This window comes from Coenobita brevimanus, chromosome 102 (genome assembly GCF_032717465.1).
Source record: "Coenobita brevimanus isolate Jiangsu-jjx chromosome 102, ASM3271746v2, whole genome shotgun sequence".
In the NCBI taxonomy this organism is placed as follows: domain Eukaryota; kingdom Metazoa; phylum Arthropoda; class Malacostraca; order Decapoda; family Coenobitidae; genus Coenobita; species Coenobita brevimanus.
The window spans coordinates 24,712,029-24,734,463 of record NC_137055.1 but is presented as its reverse complement, the minus strand read 5'-3'; positions in this window follow the sequence as shown (position 1 = coordinate 24,734,463).

The window sequence follows — 22,435 nt, the reverse complement described above, 5'->3', positions numbered from 1 at the left end:
ATAGTTTTAAATATTACAAATACATATTAATACTCACCAAAAGACTGTGTGTTCTCTTCATAACGCATGTACAATGATGACGATTGCTGTATGATGATGATGACTGCTGTATAGATGACGATGATTGCTGTATGATGACGAAGATGATTGTAGTGTAGTTTCTACAGTGCCAATGTGGTGAGGCAATTAGATGTGTGGCGACATTGTAGACAGGCTGAAAGTCTAGTCTGACCCTTCTGACAGGACGCCAGATAACACCTTACGCTCTCTCTTTGGCTTAGAATTATTACTTCTATCCTTTACTTGTTTCCTGGGAGCCATTTTTCACTTACACAATGAAGTACAGTAGAGTTATAAACACGAGAAGGGCAATGACGATATAAGAAACGAATTGATTGGTGTTTAAGACTGGCGGAGTGGCAGGAATGCCCGTGGGTGTGAGCATGCTTACTGTAACAAGAAAACAAGTGTGCATTGCACGCCAAATTCAAATTAAGTTACAGTGTATAGTTCAGTATTAAAATAAGTTAGATCCACGGAAACTTAAATCCGTGGTTACATATATATATATATATATATATATATATATATATATATATATATATATATAGGGTGACCCAGAAAAAACTCCCACATTTCAAAGGTAAATGAAAAAAAATGGTTAAAGATAATGAAAATATTATTTGCACGCATGAAACTTCATTCAATACAGTTTTTATTCATCATGCTTTAAAGATGACATCCTCCAAATGGTGGCCCTCACTGTCTATACATGCTTCGAGGCGATTTCTGAAGGCTGCCATGGCTTGACGGGTCATGTTGGGTGGAAAAGCAGCTATCTCCTGCTGAATAGCAACAACCTTAAGGGCTTCAAGAGTTTGTGGTCGATGAGTATACACTTGTGATTAAAGGTAGCCCCGCAGAAAAAAATCACAAGGAGCGAGGTCAGGGGAACGGGCCGGCCACCCAACATCGCCACGCAATGAGATCACCCGATCCAGAAACATTTCCTTCAGCACTTGCAATGATTTTTGAGCCCCTTGTGATTTTTTTCTGTGGGGCTACCCTAAATCACGAGTGTATACTCATCGATCCCAAACTCTTGAAGCCTTTAAGGTTGCTATTCAGCAGGAGACTGTCGCTGTTCCACCTGACATGACCTATCAAGCCGTGGCAGTCTTCAGAAATCGCCTCCAAGCGTGTATAGACAATGACGGACACCATTTGGAGGATGTCATCTTTAAAGCATGATGAATAAAAACTGTATTGAACGAAGTTTCATGTGTGAGAAAAATATTTTGATTATCTTTAACCATTTTTTTTTTTCATTTACCTTTGAAATGTGGCAGGTTTTTCTGGGTCACCCTATATATATATATATATATATATATATATATATATATATATATACACAAGTCGCTGCATGATAATACTGTGATACCAACTCTAACGTATGGAAGTGAAGCCTGGAACGTGTTGGAAGGATACAAATCAAGAATGAGAGCAGTGGAAACGGGTTATCCAAGAGGAACATGTGGAGTTATATGGAGAGAGAGACTAACAAATAAGGAAGTGAAGGAGCGTTGTGGTGTGGATGTAGATGTGACAGAAAACGTTAGGGGAAATAGCCCACACTAAGGTGATTTGGCCGTGTGAAGAGGATGGAGAGCGAGAGACTAATGAGGACAGTGTATGTGAGTGAGATGAATTGGGGGGTGGAGAGGGAGGCCGAAGATGAGATGGAGGGATGCAGTGGAGAGGTATATGAGAAAGGGGAGTGTGAGCTGGGGGGTAGGGCGGTGAAATGGCGGAGGACAAGGCGACATGAAGGCGATTTGTTTGTGGCCACCCCTTACGGGATTGAAGAATCTGGCAATACACATAATAATAATAATAATAATAATAATAATTGGCGCTTGGTTGTTTAGTGGGTAATAACGGTGCTCCAATCGGATTGAGCCGGTGAAGTTTTATATCCAAGGGGTGTTTGGGGTTTATTGCTCACGTAATGTCACTCAGGGATGAGTGAGTCTGGTCACTCTCATCTTAAATGCCATGACCAACAAAGTCCTTTTTTTATGACAGCCCCGGGCTCCTACGCTCCTCATAGGGCAACGTAGAATTAGATGATGGATGGTTGGATGGATAATAATAATAATAATAATAATAATAATAATGATAATAATAATAATAATAATAATAATAATAATAATAATATTATTATTATTATTATTATTATCATTATTATTATTATCATTGTTGCTATTATTAATATTATATGACAGTAGTGAAACTTGCAAGTGACTGTCGAAGTCAGTGGTTTAAATCAGCGGTGAAGTAAGACAATGATGTGTGATCCCCCCATGGCAGTTCAATATTTATATGATGTGAATATGAGTGGGGTGAGAACTCGAGAGACAGAGTGAATGATGAGGATGGTACTGAATGGTGAAGGGTGAGATATTTCAGATCTGAAGAATGAAGATATTGTTGTGCTGGTTGCTAATAGTGAACAGGAACACTGCAGCTTATTTCAGTTTCCCTGATGTCTGTGAGCGTCGTGACTTGAAAGTAAATAGCCTAGAGAGAAAAACAGTGACTGCTGAGAAAGAAAATGACTCAGCGTGACGTTCTATTGCATGGTGAGAATGTTTAGGTACTTGGCGGCAATAATGGGAAACAAAGGAAAAATTGCAAAAGAAGTGGAAAGTAGAGTGGTTCAGAGATGGAAAGTGGCTATTTCAATGAAGGTCTTGATATGAAACAGAGGTCTGAGCATGAAAGCTACAAATGGATCGCATGAAAAGTTTTAATAGTGACGTTAATATATTGGTGTGTGAGAAGGTGGTGTGGCATGAGAAAGAAAAGTAATGACTTAGAGTTGTGAAGATGGAGCTCTTGAGAAAGATGTGATGATAAGAGTGGATATAGTAAGAAATAACGTCATTCGTGAAAGATGTACAATAGGGAAATCCGTGGACTACATAGATGAAGAGAGTGTGATTTGACGGTATGGTCACATGGATTGCATGGCTATCAATAAGGAGGTGAAAATGGTATTTGCGAGTTAGTATGAGGGTAGAAGGTGGCGTTGTAATCTAAGAAGAAGGTGGACAGATAATGGTATATGTGTACATGGAGGCTGACGAGGCTTGGTGACTGACAAATGATCAAACCTGGTCTGTGGAGAACTGTGTTGGGTTCTTGCAGTTTTTGATCCTCGATGTCATCTTCATCATACTGTCACTACCTCCAGCACTGATACTGAACCACTCACTCAGACTAACAAGTTTTGTCCCAGTTACAAAACAAACTTTTCACTGCAGTTACCATTTTTATCACCTAGCATTTTATGTGTAACACGACAGACACGCCGTTTTACATAAATGCTGTAAGTAGCCTAAAGTCCGCTTCATGTTCTCGCTGCACTACTTGCTTACTGCAGGTACTTGATCCTTGTATTTCTTGTAACTCATAAAACGTTTGCATTTATCGCTCACCCGACTATAAGACATACAGTATATCTATCTCTCTTATTGGTTGTCCTACTATACAAAAACTCGAGAGAGTAATGAGAGAGCACAGCCACGCTGCACACGAATTTAGAGCTTAACCTGTGACCGTTGACCTTTGATGGATCAGCTCCATAATCGAATGAATTTTTCTTAGTCCAACGCACAGTGTATTTGTCAGTTTTTTGTCCAGAGTGAATCAGACATTGACGAGATATTGCGTGAACATAAATACATTCACAAATACCTATAGAGAGGCATGTAAAGAAACCACTTCGATTACATTTGCTACGCCATATGCGTCGATAACAAGGGAAAGAATAAAGACAAGCATTTATCCTGTCCAGATCTTTTATTTTCACCATGATATTTAACTCTCTCTCTCTCTCTCTCTCTCTCTCTCTCTCTCTCTCTCTCTCTCTCTCTTTCTACTCGTATACTCGTATATTGCCTTGATAACTTCCCCTACAGCATCACCCAGACCTCGAACTGACACACTGGAGAGAGAGAGAGAGAGAGAGAGAGAGAGAGAGAGAGAGAGAGGGTCTCGCCCCTCACCACCACCACCCTTTCTCTGATCCATTAACAACACTCACTTCATTCTCGCTTTTCTCCACTCATCATCCTTATGTTGACCCTCCATCACCATACTCTAACTGCATCCCAGTCCCATTTCTCCCTATCCTTTTTCTTTCATGTACTCGTATTCCCAAAACCCTCGGAATTACCACCCCGCTCCCTTCCTTCTCTACTTCCTCATTCTCGTCCAACACAATTATTACTGTTTGACTCGCACCTTTCAGTCACTCACACGTGCACTCCCTCATACACTCTTTCACTCTCACACACTGTCAGTCATTTTCTTTCACCCCCAACAACTCTGCCGCAACAGCACCTCCCTTTCTTCTTCTTCTGTTACAACTACTATACCATTGCTACTACTACTAATACGGCTTCTTCTTCTTCTCTCTCTCTCTCTCTCTCTCTCTCTCTCTCTCTCTCTCTCTCTCTCCAAACCTCCAGGAACGTGAGGAAAGAATATCAGTCTCGAATACATTATCTCTTCGGAATACTGAGATTGAGGATGAGTGGGTTGGGCCTGCCTGGCGGGAATGGAAAATGAATGTGTGCAGCTGAGAGAGAGAGAGAGAGAGAGAGAGAGAGAGAGAGAGAGAGAGAGAGAGAGAGAGAGAGAGAGCGTGGGTTGGGCCTGCCTGGCGAGAATGGAAAAAGAATGTGTGGAGCTGAGAGAGAGAGAGAGAGAGAGAGAGAGAGAGAGAGAGAGAGAGAGAGATTATGTAACTTCCTGGCTGCATTACAGAGTAATAATTTTTGGCACCTAATCTTCGGAACCAGGATACCTTTGGTCCATGGTTTTTAAATGCCAAGTGCTGATTATCGTCTTTCATTATGGTAAGATTTACAATTCAGAAGCAATATTTGATTCAGACCACAATATTTAGTTGCTCATCATCAGAAAAGGAACTTGCCCTTCCACCAGGAACCCTGTAGATACGGATTTCCGTGTCCGCTACTTCAACAGAACGTGGAAGTAAACTATGTCCCACAAACCCGACCTTGAAATCGTTCAGCGCCTCCGGACCCATCTGTTTTCCTCACTCGGGGCACCAAAAATGTCAGAAATTTATACACTCTTTCACTGATGAGTGTTAATCTTGCAACAACATATATTAATTTAAATACTCGAAGTCTCTTAGGAAATTAGGGTATAATTAATAATCTAAATCACCAGTAATTATCTCCTTATATCCTAGCTAGCCCCCCTGATTTGGCCAAATCATAAAGGTTATTTAGCCACACAGACTTGGAAAAACAGATGACGATGGGCAGGAGGTCTCAGTCGGTTTGCCTGGACTTCCAAGGATCCTGAGTGCACTATTTACAACATGCGGCTCGAATGAGCTTTAGGAACAGAGTGAAAAAATGGCAAGTCTCTCTTCCCTCATAGGATTGAGAGATGCCAACTAATAATTACAATTAGCTAAATGCAATGAATTACTTCATGAAATATACAAGGTAAATCTAACTAAATTTAATCTTAGTTTTGATTAAACTAAAGCCAAATATTCCCTTTATCTATGTAAATATGTATTAAACGCTTCCTCCGCTTTCTTGCGAGGGTACACATCATCCTACCATGCAGGTGCAGTTAGGTCAATGGAAAATTCCTAAGTATTTACACATATTTACAATATAGTTGTCCACAAGGGTTAAATCCAGTAGCATTTCATTTATTAATAATAAGAATTATTAAACAGAACTAGAACACAATCTCTGGGGTATAAAACTGCTTGAAATAGTTATTAATGCTCTCTGGTTTTTACTCTGCTTTCAAAAGGGACAACTATTATTAAAGTAAAGAGACCAACCACTCTGGGGGAAAATATTTCCCACAAGCTGCCTAAATTTATGAAACTTCCGCATTCGATTGCATGCCACAGGATGGGTGTAGGAAGGTGAAATTTGCACTGCCAGGTTCGTCAAACTTCTTCATTATGGCAAGGGAAAGAAATCGGTTTTTGAAACTATGATAAATGGCTGCAGCATCGGCCTGTGGGGTCCAACAAATTCCATGCAGTCAGCCAGGGAGGGGTTAAGGTTTCAAAACAGGCTATTTTAGAGAAAATTCCGGTAGTGAGTGAACGAATGCACTATAAATAGCCCAGCATGCAGGGATTAGTGAAGAGAATGACCATTTAAAGGGTAACTATTGGAAAATCTTCAAAGGCCTGTAATGCTCAATGGCTTTCACCAGCATAATACCTCTGACTTAATGCTTCTGAATGCTGTTATGATATATATGACTCCATCCACCATTGCATAACGTGATTGGTCTCTCCGCGCGTGAATCCGTGGGTGCAGCATATGTCCATAACACTTTTCTAGGTGTGGTATATCCTGAACCCATCAACAGATTTCCACCAAACTTTTGTCAGTGATGCAGTATGACGAGATGATGTACTGATTAGGTCAGCTAGGCCAATGGGTCAAAGGTCAATGTCATATGGGGTCATCTTTGTCCATCCTTATGGGCTTGATATCTTCTGAACCCTTCAATGAATTTTTGGCAGACTTTTGTCAGCAATACGGCATGAGAGTACAATGAACAAGTGAATTTGGCAAGGTCAAGGTCATATGGGTGTGGGCACAATATATACTGAACCCCCTCGAAGGATTTTGATCAAACTTTTGTCAGTTATACACAATGAAGGGACGATGAACTGCTTATATCAACTAGGTCAAATGGTTCATTATAGTTTATGTTTGTGGGTGCAGTATCCCCTGATCCCCTCGATGGGTTTCGAACAATTATTTGTCAATGATAAAGTGTGAAGAGATGATGAACTGATTAGGTCAGCAAGGTCGAGGGGTCAAAATTCGAGGCCATTTGACTAAGCTTATCCTTGGGAGTGAAATATCTCCTGAACCCCTCAAAGAATTTCAAGCAAAATTTTGTTAATGATACAATATGAACGGGCAATGACCTCAATAGGTCAGCAAAATCAAGGGATCAAAGGTCAAGGTCATATGGGTGTGTGATTGTGGGCGTGATATGTCTTCAACCCCTCAACATATTTCAAGCAAGCTTTTGTCAGATACAGTATGAAGGGATAATGAACTGATCAGATCAGCAAAGTCAAGGGGTCAAAGGTCAGGGTCATATGGGTGTTGTCGCCATATTACCTGAACAACTGAACGGATTTATCAACCTTTTGTCAGTGATACAGTATGAGGGTAAGATGAACTGATTACATCATCAAGGTCAAGGGGCCAAAGGTTAAGGTCATATGGGTGTGGGTACGGTATCAGCTCCTGAACCCCTCACTGGGTTTCAACCAAACTTTTGTCAGTGATACTGTATAAAGGAATGATGAACTGATTAGATCAGCAAGGTCAAGCCTCAAGGTCAAGGACATATGGGATCAACTTAGCTTATCTTGTCTCATTTCAACTCACAATGAACCTTGTCATGGAGGATGTATGGCAAGTTCGTGCACAAGGCTTGGTGGAAGCATACTGAGTGATGCTTTACATCAACAGCTCAGGGCCTGAGTTCTTGGCATTTCATTGTCTGTCTTTAATGAATCACATATTTCCTTGAATGCTGCATGCATGATACAGGCTTTTTGCTTTTCTTGTAACTGAAATTTTCAAGAAAACATGAACTGAATCAGGGTACCTAATGAATGGATGCTTACTAATATATTACCAATTGTTAAGATGAGAGATAAAAAATGCACCACAAATTACAGTTCAAGAAGTCCAATATCTATAATAAGCAAAATTTTGGAAAAAAAATATTAGAAACAAGATTACTGTTTTCCTTAACCACTACAAGCCGGGGGTTTCCGATGTCACACGCTCCTCCCTATTGGGGATTTCCACTTTTTTCTGAAAAAATACCCTTACTTCAAACCCTAATTGCTGCCAAACTGTAACAGCTAGAGAAAAAATTAAAGATACACATGACTCAATAACTCTTCCCGTTCTAAACCACGTCTCCAGGTGCTCCCATTGATAAGTAAGGATAAGTTAAAGTTCAAAGCGTTGTGGGAAGATGCTTGCAGCCACACAACTGACGTTGCTCCATGCCCAAAATTTTTATGGCTATACATATCACCTGGCGCATAGAGGTTAATAATCATAATCTTATAACAGATAGTCAGCACGGATTTTGTAATAACAGATTATGCCTCACATATCTGGCTGAATTGTTTATAAACATTTAAAATATTAGGGATGCATAAATACTGCCAGATGTCATCTAACTAGATTTCCAGAAAGCATATGATAAGGTCCCCCATATAAAACTATTAGAAAAACTGAAAGCTCATGGCCTTCCTAGCAAAGTATGTTCATGGACTGGTGATTGGTCAAAGAATCACAAGAAATATGTAGCGATAAATGGCGAATCATCAGAACAGCCCTAACAAGTGAAGTTACTCAAGGGTCAGTTCTAAGACCAGTTCTTTTCAATATTTACATCGCTTATCTAAAAAAAAAAAAAAAAAAAAAATTGACTCTACTAAGGAAATGAAATTTGAAAATGACATGAAAATTGAAGGCAAAGTAATTGTGAAAGCAGGCTGTGAATCAATAACAATCTACCTGGATAAGTTAATAATTTGGAGTGAAAAATGGCAGATGAAATTTATTGTAGATTAATGTAAGGTAATGTACTTTGGTGATAAAAAAAACATTAAATATGAATATCTCATGTTCAATACCTCACTGACCGTAGTAGAGGATAAGAAGGATCTAGGAATTATTATCAGTAACGACCTCTAACACTCAAAACAGTGTACAGCAGCTAGTAACAAGGCAAACAATATATTCAGCTTCATTGCAAGGAACTTTGGTCATACAACGTCCAATGTAATTATTAACAGCTATACGTCGTTAGTTGGGCCACATCTAGAAAATTGTGTACAGCTGTGGTCCCCGAATCATACTATGGGCGAAGATAAGCTCCAGAAAGTGCAGGGCTGAGCCACAAAAATGATCCCGTCGCTGCGAAATTTGTCCTACGAAGAGTGACTAAATAAACTGAATATTTCTCTTGAAAAGCGACGACTCAGAGGAGATCTAATACAAGTACTTAAAATTCTTAATATATTTGATAATGTTAGACATGATGCTTTGTTAGATATTCAAAATGATACTGTTATTAGAAATAATGTAATGAAACTCAAAAGCAAGAGATGCATCACTAATATATGGAAAAAAAAAAAAAATCATTAATATTCACGTACTGGTAAAATGGAATAGGATACCAGCAACATTATTTAGTGCAAAAACTTCTGATACATTTAAAATTCGGCAAGACAAGTATTTTGTTTTTATAGGATATAACTAATTTAACATCGTTTACTTCCATGTTGGCGTGATGCTAATGACTGGGAGACGTTTCTTTAATAATGGGAACATTCGACGTTTGTGTTCACTTCACTTTTACAAATCTAGAGAAAGCTCTTACATAGTGCAAAGTCGTTCCACTTCTGCCTCTCCTATAAAATCTCCATGCTTGTTCTTTCCAGCAAACATCGTGGTGTTTTCTTTTTCCTGCCAGTTCAACAGGATGGTGTGGTGAGTGGGAGAGAGCCTTCCTCTTTTCTATCCTTTTCTCTTATACGTTGGTTAGGTCTTAGTAGAATTAGCATTTTTTTCCAGCAGATAACCTCGTCAAGGGCCAACAGGCCTCCTATTATCTGTACCGTACTTCGTATGTATTCCTGTGTAATTAACAAGAGACACTGACTGTCACTTTACACATTATAACTGGTAACAACCATACTCTTGTTTAACCCGCGGCGTCCCGTCGACGTACTTCCACGTCCTCACGTTATGTCACTGCCAATCCCGTTGACGTACTTCAACGTCCTGCAATTGCAAGGTTCATAATTTCCACAATTTTCAAAATTCGCGCGAGATTTTCGATTCGCCCACGTACCCAAGCCTCCCCTACCTGCTGCCAGGCGGGCAGCGTCCTAGACCCCGCGTGACCCACGCTCGCCCTTGTCTCGGTCACTCACCTGTTAGCAGTGACCCAGGTCAGACATGGCGCGGAAAGGTCTCTCAGACAACGAAATTGCATCAGCCCTGGAAGCCTTCACTGGAGATAGTGATTCTCCACTTGACGATGATGTGGTGGATTGCGATTACGTCCAGCCAGAGGAAGAAATAACAAGCAGTGATGAAGAGGTCCTTTCGCCCCGGAAAAAGCGGTATGTGACATACCGTAAGGCAAGGGAAGGCCAGCCTGCTCCCCAACCACATGCACAGCTATCTCTCCATCCCGAATCTGATGAGGACGAGGATGAGGACGATGAGGATGACGGTGGCTTAGGACGTGATATCGCCTCGTGGTTGGGAAAAGAAAAAATATCACCCCGAGGATCAGAAGGTGGGGCGAGAAGACATATAAGGTATGGTGAAAGTCTTTTGTCTGGGGAAGTGGAAAGTGGTGTGGTGGGAGTGCTGGGTGAAAGGGAAAGTGGTGTGGCGGCAGCGCGGGGTGAAAGGGAAAGTGGTGTGGCGGGAGTGCGGGGTGAAGGGGCAAGTGGTGTGAGGGAGGCAGCACGAGCACGTGGTGCACATAGGCCTAGGGGAGAGGAGGTGGAGCCACTCCCCAGCACGTCTTTCACCCCACAATATTCCCAAACTTCCTCCCCACAGCCCCAGGATGTGGGGAAAGGAAGGAAAGGGAAGGGAAAGGGTAAAGGAAAAGGGAGAGGGAAGAGAAGTGCGAGTGATGAGAGGCGCCACTCTCCACCTCCCCAACCTCCCCCACCACCCTCACGTCCCCACCCTGACGAAGGGGATGATGGGGACGTGGCTGGAGATGGTGGTGTCTCGTGGAACTGGGAAGATGGGAGTAATTTTACTCCCATCATTCACCCTTTCACTGAGGAGTGGCGGTCTGGTTGCACTGCTCCAGGTGTGCATGCGGGTTCCTCTAGGGTGGATTTTTTTCCACTTGTTCTTTGGGGAGGCGTTTGTGGGGCGCATAGTGGAACAGACTAATATATTTTCACGAACACAGCGCCGTGAAAGTGAACGTTTGGGAACCACGAGAAGGCATTCCCAACAATATGACTATCCCGTTACAATTTCAGAGATGTTCTTATTGTTTGCCCTGGTTCTCTTGATGGGTGTGGTAAGGAAAAACCAAATTCCTGCCTACTGGACAACTGACCCAATGATCCTCACACCTTTCTTTGGAAAGGTGATGAGTCGTAACAGATTTCAGTATATTCTCGGCCGCCTCCACTTTTTTGATGCAGAAGATCCAGCCAATGCAAATAACACCGATAAAATGAGGAGAATTAGGCTGGTATTTGATCATTTACGGGAAATGTTCCGCTCCTCATTTTATCCTTACAGAGACCTCGCCAAATGACGAGAGTCTTGTGTTGCGGAGAGGCAATATTTCCTTTAGGCAGTACATACCCAGCAAGAGACACCGTTTTGGGTTCAAGATCTTTGTTATGTGTGACTGTAAGACTGGTTATGTGCAAGACATAGTCTTGTACACGAGCGCACAGACAGACATAACAGAAGATCGGAGTATAGGACTCTCTGGGGCCGTGGTGAAGACAATGAGAGAGGAGTACCTTCATCGTGGTCATGTGTTGTACCTGGACAACTGGTACACTAGCCCTCTTCTCGCTAGGTTTCTCCACCAACACGACACCGGAGTCTGTGGTACAGTCAAGAGAAACCGTCGCCATATGGTCAAGATAGGGAGGAAACTTGACAAGAACGAGGTGGTTTTCTTCCAGGCCAATAACATCCTTGCCACCCTGTGGAACCACAACAGGGAAGTTTGCCTCCTATCAACTGTTCACAGCCCCCTGATGCACCACACAGACTCCGTGGATCACCGTAGCGAGAGGAGGCGCAACATCTGGAAACCCGAGTCTGTACTGGACTATAATCTGAACATGAGGCAAGTGGATCAGTCAGACTCGATGATTTCCAGTGTTGACTGTGCCAGGACCACGATGAAGTGGTACAAGAAACTCTTTTTCCACTTGCTCGACATCACGGTCCTGAATGCCCACTACCTGCACGCCATGACCACCGGAGTATCCGAGACCTTTGAGGGGTTTGTGAGGGAGCTGGCACGTGAAATAATCGCCAAGCATGCCCAGGACAGACCCACACACTGCACCCGCACCCTCATGGCTGCCCAGACTCCCCTACGTCTTGCAGGACGCCACTATCCTAGCACAATCCCTTCTGACCCAAACCGTCGTAAACCCCAGCGCCGCTGCCATGTATGTAAGCACTCGACAGTCAGACCATCCACTCAGAGAAAAGACACAAGGTACGAGTGTGTCGAGTGCAATGTTGCGTTGTGCCTTCAGCCTTGTTTCAAAGAGTACCATAATTTCCTACACTACTGAAACTGTGGGATGGCAATATGACCCTCATTATAATGGTAAGGCCAGTCAGTAGGTGCTAAGTCATATATAAAGTTGAAACGGGTGTAATGTTTTCAGGAAAGTAATGTATAAGTTGAGAATTAGTGTAAGTTGAAAGAAGTGATATCAAAACCACACCCACTGTGTAAATCTGGGAAAATATGACGCTCAGTATAACACTCTGGTCAGTAAATATGTGATAGCAAGAATATAAAGTGGAAACGGGTGTAATGTTAGCATGAATAAAACGTATAAGTTGAAAAATAGTGTAAGTTGTAATAATTGATGTCACGAGTACACTCACTGTGTAAATCTGCGAAAATATTACGCTCAGTAGAACATTCTGGTCAGTAAGTATGTGATAGGAATTATATAAAGTGGAAAAGGTTGTAATGTTAGTAGTAAGGTAATTTATAAGTTGAATATTAGTGTAAGATGAAGCAAATGATATCGCGATAACACTCACTGTGTAAGTACGCGCTAATATGACGCTCAGTTGAATCGTAAGGTCTGAAATTATGTGATATCAATTATATCAAGTGTAAACATGTGCAATGTTAATGGAGAATTATTATATAAGTACAAAAATAGGTTGTAAGTTGAAATAGTAGTCAAAGCGACTTCACCGTGTGTGTTATTATGCGCTATTATTACGCTAAATATTTACGTAAGGCCTGAAATTATCTCAAAACAGTTCTCTAAAGTTGAGAAGTGTATAATGTTATTAGGAAAGTATTATGTAAGTAGAAAAAACACAATACAAGTTGAACAACAGTCACAGCGAGTTCACTCACTACGTAAATAAGCGCTAACATTACGCTAAATGTTATCGAAAGGCCTGTGAATACGTAAAAACAGTTCAATAAAATGTAAAATGGTATAATGTTATTGTAGAAGTATTATGTAAGTAGAAAAAATGATATGTATCATGATTCTGGAATGTTAGCGATTCATCGTGACCAGTCTGCCCGATTTTGCTCGTTTCGCACGATGGTACAATGCTTATTTGAGCTCTGTTTTTGTATAAAATCCAATTTACTCTTTTATCACATGTTTTTATGTTTGTAATAAATACATATCTACTTACTTTCATTGGTTTCCCAGACTTATAATACCATAGAAAACGTTAGAGGCTCAGACCACCTACAGAGAACACGGTGCCAGGTGTGACCAAGGCATACCTGTTTAGGGCAATTATGGACCCCGGGAAGCAATTTCTTCGTGACTGACCATTGTTTCTGACCAAAAGCGAAAGTTTTAGCAAAAAAAATTTGGGTCCAAAAATGGTCGGGATTAGGGGGTACCATTGGTGAGAAAGTGGTCGGGATGGGGCGGATTAAGGAAAAGAACAAAGACAAAAGTTGTCTTGCAGTTTGGTTGATACATCTACTGAAAGGCTAAAGATTTGGTGTGTTCTACATTGTGGCATACGGACGGTTGGTAACACTGTCATGAGTTGCCATTTGCTCCTGGTAACGAGCCAGTTGATGCGAGCAGATTTTTGATAACTAAGCGAAATAAATATAATTATGTTTTTTTTTTTCCGACTGGTAATTTTATATATATATATATATATATATATATATATATATATATATATATATATATATATATATATATAAACAGTTTCTCATTTGTTCTCCTTTTTAAATAGCTTGTTAGGTACATTGCAGCATTGCAGTTCAGTTAGCTAGACATATCCGGATTTGGGTTCTATTTCTTTATTAATTTAAATTCTGCTTAGCTTAAGTTCTTAATTATAAGCGGTAATTTTCATTATCTGTCATCAAACAACGTTGTTACATATGAGGATAGAGATACTGTATTATGATAATCTAATGCTTTGTCATGAGTGGCGAAATTAATCCCTCAGGCCGAAGTTCCAACACATGATCCCAGAAAACCGTAATCTTGCACAAATATTCGTGTGCCTCATTCTAGGTTCAGTTCGCTTCTTACGGAATAAGCACTACTTGTATGTGCTACCTTCCATCGCAATAATTATTTTCTGGTCCTGAACTGGTGTGGTAACACTAGGGAGACCTGAATGATGACCACTCACTGTCCGTTGTATCTTCCTCTCGAAATCGCCTAATCCATCTTTCTACTGTTCTTCTTACATCATATGCTTACACTATCTTTTCGAGATTCATCCCTCTTAAGGAAAGGTATATCATGTCCTCTCTCATCTCTCTAATAGTTGGATGCATGTTGTTTGCCCTCTCCAAACAAACGTATATACTAGGGCTGAATGACGTTTTGTACAGTAGTAAGGTGTAAGATGTAATGGCTAGGCAGGCATCGCCTGACCATATATGGTTCACATTTCATCTCTCGGCTTAGGAATTTCCTGGGTTCGTTTATACTGTCATCCCATCAGTAGCTGCTATGAAGATTGAGTAAAGTCAGTCTAATCAACCATGCATATGTAACTGTGGTTCAGTTCTCATAATATCTCACACGTTACACTTAATCTTAGGACAAAACCGGGACATGACTTTTGTCGTTGACTCCCCTACCTGGTATCTCTTTTATAACCCCATCTATATTCAGATTGAACAACCATGGAGACATGACACATCATTGTTTCTATCCAACCTTGAAATAGAAAAATTCACTCAATTCACTATTCGCACATACTGCATCCTTGGCACCCTCATACGTACTCTTCACGGCCTTCAACAACTTCCCATCTACTCCATATATTCTTAATACATTCCACAATCCATGTCTTTCCACCCTGTCATATGCTTTCTCAAAATCCATGAAGGCTGCATACAACTTCCTTCCCTTCTCTAGAATCTTTTCCACTAAAGAAATAAGAATGAATATCTAATCTACACAACCCCTTTCCTTCCTATAACTTCCCTATTCTTTTCCAACTAATTCCTCTGTTATTTCCCTAACTCTGTCAATAAGTGTCCTACCATACAGTATACTTTTCCTATCACACTAAGAAGGCAAATGCCCCTATGATTACCACACACCTCTTTTTCCCCTTTTCCTTTCTACAGAGAAATAATTATACCTGACTTCCAATCCTCCAGGACACTACCTTCCTCCCAGGCCAATCTGCATATCTTCCACATTCATTCTATTACTATCTCTTCCCATGCATCAGCATTTCACCACACACCCATCAATTCCTGGGGCTTTCCACATTTTAACTTTCCTCATTGCTTCCACAACTTCCATCCTACTGATTTCTTCCTCTCTTCTCACCTCCCTTCTTCTCCCAGCCATTCCCCAGCCACTTATACTTGAATTACTTTCATTCTCTATGTTCAGCAATTCATTAAAGTGTTCTCTCCACCAGCTCACTTTTTCTCCCTTCTTCACTAGTAATCTAACATTTTTATCTTTCCTAAACTAACTTCTTTGCCACCCAGTCTAACTCTCTTTACCGCTTGCCAGAACATTTTATTACGTTCCCTCCACTTTACACTCAAATTTCTTCCAAATTCCTCATCCACCCTCTTCTTACTCTCTCTTACTAATCTTTTCACCTCTCACTTCCTCTCTACATATAATTCTTTCTTCCGTCTCTCAACTTCTACGACGCCCCTGTTTCTCATCCACTCACTATATGCTTTCTTCTTTTGTGCCACAGCCTGTCTCGCCTCTTCATTCCACCATGCTGTTCCCTGCATCCCCTTTCATCTTCTCTTCACCCCACACACCACCTCACATGCTGCACCGATTTCTTCTGTGAATATCTTGCACACACCTTCCACGTCCCCCATCTGCTCCAATGTATATTTACGCAATCACTCCTCCATTTCCCTCTTACATTCTGCTTTTTTCCATCCTCTTGTAACGTTTCTGCCCAACTTGTAAGAACTACTTCCTCCTGTCCTTCCCTTCTTCTATTTCTCCATTTTGTTTGGACTTCGATTCTGACCACCAGCAAGTGGTGGTTCGAAAGTCCACTCCCCCAACCTTTATATACTCTTGCATCCATTATACACCTTCTCATCCTTTCATCCACACACACATAATCAATCATTGCCTTCCGTTCATTCAGTTCACCGTCCACCCTTCTCGTCACTCGCCATTTATACCTGTGGATCATTTTGTGCCTGAAGAGGGTATTAGCTATCACCAACCCCCTCCCGGCACAACTGTCAACTAAAGGACTGCCATTCTCATCCATCTCAGCAGGAACACCCCACTCACCAACTACTCCCTCCACCTTCACATTCCCTACATTTCCATTCATATTTCCAATTAAAAACACTCTCTCATTCCTTTCAAACTTTTCCATGCACACTTCGACATTTGTCAAGAACTCTTCTCGCACTCTGCTTGCACGATCTTGCGTTGGCGCATAAACACACACAATCGCCCATATTTGTAGTCCAACTTTCTCTCTTACCCACTCAGTCCTTGAGCCAACTGATCCATACTCTCTTATATTCTCCTTCCATCTGTTACTCACAACAATACACATTCCTTCTTTTGCCCTCTCATTCTCAACTACTCCCGCTCCCATACCCCATCCATACTCCCATTCTCTCACACTCTCACCTCTCCATTTAGTTTCAATTAATCCACGCACATCCACTTTCGCACCCTCAAGCACCTGGACAATCTCTCTTTCACCTCATCATTTGCACCGTTTACATTCCATGTAGCTATCCCTACCAAGTCCTTTGTTCGGTCCTTATTCGTCATCTTTTGGTCAGTCCTGGTCCGAGATTTCTTGTTCGTATTTTTAGTTAGTTGTTTTCCGGGGAGGGGCACTAACCCTTCGCCAATCCACTTGTTATCACGAAGGGAACACGTGTCGGAGACAAAAGGTGTAAATCCAGGCAAGATAATGAAGGACTCAAGAAAATGAGTGAGAGTAGGAATGTGTCCTATGCAAGGAAGCACAGGGAGTAAAAAGGACAGTGGGGACTCATCAATTTTGTTTCACCCTGATTTTTCATTGCACACACACACACACACACACACACACATATATATATATATATATATATATATATATATATATATATATATATATATATATATATATATATATATATATGTGTGTGTGTGTGTGTGTGTGTGTATCCCATAAGGGGTGGTCACAAACAAATCGTCTCCACTTCACCTTGTCCCCCGCCATTTCATTGCCCTGCTCCCAATTCACACCCCTCTCTCATATACCACTCCACTCCATCCCTCCATCTCATCATTGGCCTTCTCCTTCCTCTCTCCTCCTCCATCTCACTCACATACACTCTCCTCGTCAGTCTCTCGCTCTCCGTCCTCTCCATATGGCCAAACCACCCCAATGTGTTTCTCCTAACGCTTCGGATCACATCCACTTCCACACCACAACACTCCTTCACTTCCTCATTTGTCAGTCTGTCTCTCCATATGACCCCACAGGCTCCTCTCAAATAACTTATTTCCACTCCTCTCACTCTAAATTTGTGTCCCTCCAACAACGTCCAAGCTTCACTTCCATACGTTAGAGTTGGTATCAGAATACTGTCATGTAATAACTTTTTCACTTCCATGCTCACTCCCCTGTTTCTTATTGCCGCCTTCAAGGAACCAGCAACCTCTCTTCCTTGTTGTACCCTGTCAAGCACTTCATCCTCCAAACTTCCATCCTTACTCATCGCAATACCTAAGTACTTAAACGAAAACTACCATTTTCCATTTCCTCATCATCCAGCCTCACTCTACGTTCACTGACTTCACCTCTCTCGAAGACCATAACTTTACCCTTCCAACACCCACCTTTAGATTCCTTTTCTTACATGCTCTCCCTAACTCATCCACCAAGCCTTGCATCTCCCCATCGTCTTCACTTAATAACACAGTATCATCTGCAAACAGCAGTCCAGGGAGTTTCCAATCGCTGCCATCTCTCATTAGGGCCACTGCAACATCCACTGCCCTACCTTGTATATCTATTATAACCCCATCCATATACAGATGAAACAACCATGGAGACATGACACATCCCTCTTTCAACCCAACCTTCAAGCAGAAAAACTCACTCAGTTCACTGTCCACACGCACTGCAGCCTTAGCACCCTCATATATACCCTTCACAGCATTCAACAATTTCCCATCTACTCCATAATGTATTCTAAGTACTTTCCACAATCCTTGTCTCTCCACCCTGTCATATGTTTTCTCCAAATCCATGAAGGCCACATACAACTTCTTTCTCTTCTCTAGACACTTTTCCACTAAAGATCTAAGAATGAATATCTGATCTACAAAACCTCTTCCCTCCTTAAAGCCTCCCTGTTCCTCTCCAACTAATGACTCTGTTATTTTCCTAACACTGTCAATAAGTATCCTACCGTATACTTTTCCTATCACACTAAGAAGACAAATGCCCCTATGATTACCACACACTTCTCTTTCCCCTTTACCTTTGTATAAAGGAATAATTATACCTGACTTCCAATCCTCCGGGACTCTGCCTTCCTTCCAGGCCAATCTGCACATCTTCCACATGCATTCTACTACTATCTCCCCCCCATGCTTCAGCATTTCACAACATACTCCATCAATTCCTGGGGCCTTCGCAATTTTGACTTTCTTCATTGCTTCCACAACTTCCATCCTACTGATTCTTTCCTGTCTTCTCACCTCCCTCCTTCTCCCAGCCATTCTCCAGCCACTTATACTTGCATTACTTTCATTCTCTATGTTCAGCAATTCATGAAAGTGCTCTCTCCATCTGCTTCCTTTTTCTCCCTTCTCAATTAGTAATCTACCATTTTTACCTTTCACTCCCCTACTAACTTCATTGCCACCCTGTCTGACTCTCTTTACCTCTTTCCAGAACATTTTCTTACGTGCCCTCCACTTGACTCTCAAATTCCTTCCAAATTCCTCATCCACTTTCTTATTACTCTTTCTTACTAATCTTTTCACCTCTCTCTTCCTCTCTACATATACATTACAGTAACTCTCTCTTCCATCTCTCAACTTCTTCCACGCCCCTATTTCTCATCCATTCATTATATGCTTTTTCCTTTTGTGCCACAGCCTATCTCACCTCTCCATTCCACCATGCTGTTCCTTGCATCCTCTTTCGTCCTCTCTTCACCCCACACACCACCTCACATGCTGCACAGATTTCTTCTGTGAATATCTTGCACACACCTTCCAAGTCCCCCATCTGCTCCAATTCATATTTACCCAATCGTTCCTCCACTTCTCTCTTATATTCTGCATATTTCTCATCCTCTTGTAACCTTTTCACTCTCCTTACATCTACTCCTTCCTCTGTCTTTCCCTTCTTCTTTTTCTCCATTTTACTTGGACCTTGATTTTGACCACCACCAGTCCACTCCCCCACCCTCCATATGCTCTTGCATCCGTTACACATCTTCACATCCTTTCATCCACACACACACTTAATCAATCATTGCCTTCTTTTAATTTAGTACTCCATCCACCCTTCTCATCACTCACCATGTATACTTGTGGATCACATTGTGCCCGAAGAAGGTATTGGCTATCACCAACCCCCTCCCTGCACAAATCTCCACTAAAGCACTGCCATTCTCATCTATCTCAGCAGGCACACCCCACTCACCAACTAGTCCATCCACCTTCACATTGCCTACATTTCCATTGATAACAACTGTCAAAAACACTCTCTCATTCCTTTGAAATTATTCCATGCACACTTCCACATTTGTCAAGAACTCTTCTCTCACTCTGCTTGCACGATCTTGCATTGGCGCAAACACGCACACAATCGCCCACGTTTGTAGTCCAACTTTCACACAATCCTTGACCCAACTGATCCATACTCTCTTATATTCTCCTTCCATCTGTTGCTCACAACAATACACACTCCTTCTTTTGCCCTCTCATTCTCACCTACTCCTGCACATATACCCCATCCATACTCCCATTCTCTCACAGTCTCACCTCTCCATTTAGTTTCAGTTAATCCACATACATCAATTTTCGCACCCTCAAGCACCTGGACAATCTCTCTCTCTCTTTCACCTCAACATTCGCACCCCTTACATTCCACGTCGCCATCCGGATAATGTCCTTTGTATGGCCCTTAGTCGTCATCTTATTGTCAGTTCTGGTCCGAGGCTTTTTGTTCGTATTTTTAGTTAGTTGTTTTCCGGGGAGGGACACTAACCCTCCGCCAACCCACTTACTGTCACTTTGGGAATATGTGTCGGTAGGTTATAGGGTTATCACCCAGCGTTGAAAATGATTTCCTGGTTTACAGGAAATCATTTGGCTTGCCACTCGATGTCGAGTTATCCTAAAAACAGGGTACCACTACACTAAGTGGGTGGATGATTGTTGCCCCCACCTGCCATATATATATATATATATATATATATATATATATATATATATATATATATATATATACAGTATATTGATAGATAGATAGATAGATAGACAGATTGAGAGAGAGAGATGTGAGTTTGTGTGTGTGTGTGTGTGTGTGTGTGTATGTATATATATATATATATATATATATATATATATATATATATATATATATATATATATATATATATATATATATATATATATATATATATATATATATATATATCCTTTTTCTCTCCAGACGACTATTTTCCACTTAGGAAAGAGTTTTGCTAACAAGCAACTTAATGAAAGGCAAAATACAACTTCCATTTCGAAAAGTCTCGCCTAAGCAGAATAAACTCGTCAGCAGGTCCAAATAATCATGTGAAAACGGCAGCCTCGTAGTGATTTGGTCAAAATCGAATCTCTTTATCTCTGTCTTAACTTGACCCATATACTGTACACTCACACCAAAAAGTATCGGTGCACACTTGACGCAATGCAATTTGAGACACGGACGATGGCTACTGGAAACTTAACAACAATTTTTTTTTCCCCCATGCTGATAAACTTGCTCTGTCAAGGATCCAATATTTGGCTTCTTTTTGACATATTCTAGTCCGTATTGTTATTATATGTATAGCAAAGCAGTTAAAAATAAATCTTACAGAGAATTCATGAGCTATAATGGTCATTTCGGATATCATCGTGCCTTACCTGTGCGACACTTTTTGGTGTGATTGTACATATTTGGTGTAAGTTCGACTAAACATTTTAAGTCGACCTTGCCATGTGATCTTGATCTTTGACCTACATTTCTCATAAGTTGTAAGTCAGCCCCATGCCTGACCCACAACCATTTCATCATATAAGGTACAAGTTAGATGAAAACTATGTTACACATAATTATTTTGTTCACAGACAGACATACGGATCGAAAATGAACTTGCCCTGCGACCCTGACTTTCAACTGATTGTTCTCAACTTTAACCCCCTCTTGCTTCCACAATTTTCAACCTTCCATCAAATTTGGTCTGTACTGGATAGGTACTATTTAAACTGACCTTGCTAGGTCGCATTTTGACCTATGTCTGTGACTCAACCTATTGCTCTGAAAATTAACAGGACAACCCTTGGGGTATCCCCCTTCATTTACATCGATTTTGTTTAAGGTCAGGGAAAAACGCATTGGATTATTTTCTTCAAACACACAGACACACACACACACACACACACAGAGTCAATCGAGGCAGAAGTGCGACATCGGCGCTCCGTACCGAACCAACACGGACAGTGGCATTACCTAAATTAGTATCCTTGTATGAGTCAAGCTCTGTACTAGGTTAGACTAAATGATTTTTCATTATTAAAAGGAAAAAAAAAAGTTTAAACAAGACTTGTTCAAACAGGAAAGAGAACCAAGGCGAAAGAATGCGCTGAGTCAGCTGAGGTTTGTTTAGACTACAGCAACACGGGGATTGTAAGTACATACTCTGTACTTTTAGTATTGCAAAATGGATACATACTTTAGTAAAGCAAATTTGGAAAAGAAAAGGGATAATGGTAAAAAGCAAAATGATGATTTCTACCAAGAACTGGTTGAAGTGGAGACTCACAATAGACTGGTTGAACGTGTTCACAAACTAGAAATGGCTTTCAAAA